The sequence below is a fragment of the Melanostigma gelatinosum genome (assembly GCF_949748355.1).
Source record: "Melanostigma gelatinosum genome assembly, chromosome: 6".
In the NCBI taxonomy this organism is placed as follows: Eukaryota; Metazoa; Chordata; class Actinopteri; order Perciformes; family Zoarcidae; genus Melanostigma; species Melanostigma gelatinosum.
Window position 1 is genome coordinate 9822011 of NC_136639.1, and position 4487 is coordinate 9826497.

The window sequence follows — 4487 nt, forward strand, 5'->3', positions numbered from 1 at the left end:
TTTAGCATTTTCCTCACAGATGAAAAGCAACTGCACTGTGTAATTATTAATTAAAATCATAAACGTTGTGCCTTCATTTTATAGCCTTTCAGTTGAGCCCTGTCGGTAAGCGCGCCTATGTCTTTCTTGAGCTACGATGGTATGTACACATCACAGGGACAGGTTAATGAATAATGACTGGAGCGTTTTCAAATCGGCCCCAATACAAGTTCTGCTTTCACTCTCATGTGTGCAAGTGAATCAGAAATATAGACAGTGTGTCGCCCCTGTGCTGCTATAAACAACCAACTCATCTGTTTTGCACACATTTTACCACCCAAACTGTCGCTGTTCAGGCTGAGATGAAGATTTCCAGAGTTTTAGATATATCAGCCACCTTCTATCATCAAAGGAAAACATATAAGCAACAGAATGAATAAACAATCTCCATATGACGTGACTTCTGCCAAGGCTTTCTTGTCTGCTGTAAAACGGTAAATCATTAACAGCTTGTTGCACATCCCGAGGGAACTCTTTATCAGTGACACAATAAGACGTGTCTATAAAAGATCTGTTTTTTTAAACTGCCGTGGCATCAAAGACCTTCTCAGTCGTGTTTTGATGCTCTGAAGTCCTAAGATGTGGCTCATGGCAGCACATGCCCGTTTAACTCTCACTAGTATTAGATACCGTAATTAACATGCTTGGTTTTTCTCTGCTATGTATGCGGTTATCAGATTCACAGTTCATCTGCTACATAGTCAGCAGCTCTCTTTGAAGCTGCAAGTTAATTTGAGCTCAAAGTGCATTTGCACAAAGAAAGTGTGTCAGCCTGAGATACACCAATCTAAAGACAGTGTGTCCTTTGGCTTCAGTCTGTCACTATAACTTTAAGGAAAGGTGGACATTTTGGGAAATATTGCGTTTTTGCTTTATTGCCAAGGGTTTGTTGAGACGATTGATACCACTCTTATGTTTGGCTGCGTGAAATATGGTAGCCACAACCTGCAAACGGTTAGCTTAGCTTAGCATAAACGCTGTCAACAGAAAAACAGCTGGGTTAGCTCTGTCTAAAGGCGACACAATCTGACGACCAGCACCTCTAACGCTTATTAAAAAAACAAAATGTAAAAGCAACACATCGTTGTGTTATGTGCCGGGCTACCATTTGCTTCGTCAATGCTCTCAACCAAAAAACTGAAAAAAACCCCTGTAAAAACACTCTTTGTGCTAAGCTAAGCTAACCTGCTGCAGGGGCGTGCACAGTTCATTTAGAGGTCTATACATCTTTTCATCTAACTCTCAGCAAGAAAACCAATAAGCGTTCTTATCCAAAATGTTGAGCTATTGCTTTAAACGAGTACTTCACCTCTGGGCTGCTAGCCCAAAGCTGCAATAGAGTGGTGCAAGGATAAATTATTCATGTTGGCCAACTCGGAAGTTAGCATTCCACTGGTTCCCTCGACAAAAAGCCAATGAGATCTTTTCATTCGATTTTGGATCATTACAGAAAATAAACTCGAGTTTATGATACTTAATCTTCAGAAATGAACACAACTTTTAAGATTTTTTAATGCTATAAACGAACAACCACCGTCGCGTGAGCGCGACTATACAGAACAAGGCTGTGAAGGCGGACTAGATGACGTTTTGTAGTTTAATTTAGCCACTTGTTAGCAACTGCTTTTTTCAGACATAGATGGCGTTCAAAATGAATAAGAGGATTTATATAGTGGAACAAAACCTTACAATCTCTTGGCTTGTGTTAACCACCTTATTTCGGTCATCTAACCAAAAACCCATTCAAAAAAACAACCGATTTCAAGACTAGGAACCCGGGAGTGCTAAAATGCTAACACACATTTCCAGGTTTTAGGACTTATTCCTATAATAACACTCAATGAGAAGAGGGCTGCAGAGGTCTGGTCACCTCATTTCTTTCTAACTACCAGATTTTTTTTCAGCACCAACTGGTGATGAAGTCTAATAAATTGCATCAAGTGATGCAAGTTTTTTAGACTTCACACAGCACCCTCTGGAGCCACAAAAGAAGTATAGAACTATTTCACATGTGCAATAGAAGGCTACTCCTCCCAAAGTCCTGTAAACAGACTTTGATGTGTAAAATCAGTTGAGTTAAGAAAGGTTACTGAACAGAACTGTGGTTTCATATTGATGTGACAAAGTCATCAGTCCAAGTATATGTAACATCCACAAGTTGGTGGGTGACTGTGGCTCAGTGGATAGCAGGGCCGTCCTGCAATCGATCCCCGGCTCCGGCTCCACTAGTCGCTTGTCAATGTGTCCTTGAGCAAGACACTTAACCCCAAATTGCTCTGCTAAATGACTGTCCTGTAATGTAATGTAAAGTTGCATCTGCATACTGAGGGCTTGAGCATGACAAAGCTGCTGTTATCAAAAGGATCATTTTAGATAAATTCACAGTATCACAAGATTTAGTATTTAAATGATCTTCACCTATCTCGCCCCTAAATCTCTACTGTGTGCTGGACTCAAAGACAATGTTTGTATCTTGATTTATACGGTATATTGTTCTGTTTTCAGCTCATCTTGCATTTGCACTTTATAATCTAAAATTAGATTTGTAGGTGGATCGATTACAGTATCAACACTTAGTCGTACAACCTGTAAGGTCATGCCAATATCCTCCAGTGTTTGCTGATAGAAAGTCAGTTTGGGGCTTGTGTTACAACCGATATAAGAGCAATAAGATGGTGTTTACTTTCTCAACAAAGGACAGGTTAAAGAGTATCGCAGAATCTACAAATGCAAAGCAGAAGTACCTTTCTATGAAGCTCAAACTAAAGTCAACTCATATTGTTAATGTCTTTAACATCACACAGGGTTGACATTGCATGGAAGATGAAAGGCCAACACATGTTGAAACACAAATCTGTTTCTTTGTCATCCCATTCTTTAATCTAACTACCGAGCTGCTTCGCGTGTGTCTCTGCAGTCGTCAATCATTTGTCAATTGTGACATGAAATCAAAGACCATATGAGCTGAACTATGTGTTTGATCAGAGAGTGCACGCTTGTGTTTTGTGCTGAGTTGGCATTTGCATTTGAAATTCTGATGCGGTTTGAAATGCTGCCAATGCATATGATCTTTGCGCCAGCACAACAAAGATATTGTATCGTTGCCTTGAAGGGGAAGTTGTTGAAAGTGCTTACTTTCTGTCAGTGCATTGGTATTGATGTTAGTTATCTGAATTATTAATGTCCTCGTGAAAACTAATGTGAACACTCAGGTGAACTCACTCTTAGTATTGCCTGCTCATTAGTCTCTTTTCACTGATAACTCTTTGTCTTGTCATGTTTACCATCAGCATGTGCTCTCTTAGTGTTAACGCAACTGTTGAACAACATGCTTTTAGTTTGGAAGTAGTTATAGCTTCAACTTCCTGTAAAATGCAACAAACATATACATTGTTGTTGTTTTATATCTTCATGGGACTTTTCTCAGTAATCCCTGAGTAAAAGTGGTGATCAATAAGAATGAGTCTTGTCTTCTATGGCCCTTATTGTGTACCTGTCGAATTAAATGACCATCTTGTTGAACTATGGTTGTACATGCTTTGGATATTTCTCATGTTTTATATTTCTTTAAATGTTTTTGTTGTGATCGGGGCTGAGTTGTCAAATTGAAAGGTGTGGTTTGTATCCACCATGGAAGTTGAAAGTAGCAAAGGAGCACTATAATTATTCATAGTCACAGTATCAGCCTTTGTGTCGTTTAGTCTCCAATCCCACAATGCAAAGAGCTCGCTGTGGGGAGTTGGTGGCGCTCTGGTGCCGTGGGTGGCAGGGGGAGCCAGGTTTCTACCAGCCCGTGCAGACCTGCGTCAAGCTGGAAAGTAACCGCCTGAAGAATGTCTTAATTCCGGCTGTTTTATTTTCAAAATAAAACCCACAAGGGGGGAAAAAAACAACATTTGTGTGGCGCTGAAGAAGAAACACAACTTCACGGTGCATTAAATATGTGACTGATGTTTTATAAAAAATGATTTGCATTGCAATATGTGGCAGGTGCACAATATTTCCAGGTGATTTGTTTTTGTGGGTTTTTTGTTTTGTCTAGTTTTCATAGAAACACACAGTAGAACAACTTTGATGCACAACAAATGAATTCCAGGGTAAACTCAAGTAAAAGTAAGATGTAAGTAATACATGAACAAGACATGTGTGTGACAGCAGGTAACTAAATAAAAGTAATGTTTGCTCTCCAATTTGATGTCATGGTGGATTTCTGTTTTGTCTTTGATAAATGCATCCTCTCCACGTTAATATCCCGCAGTCATCTCCACTCAAACCAATCAGTATGTAGCCTTTTAGTCCTTTTATTTAGCATACTTCAGTTCATTTCTACATGCCTAGGTTTCCTACTATTTTGTAGTAATAGACCGGAAGCTGTCCTTGTTACTCCGCGTGTCTTGACAATGGTCCGGAGGATGCGCATATTCTCAGATTGAAGGGGGGAGGTTTGG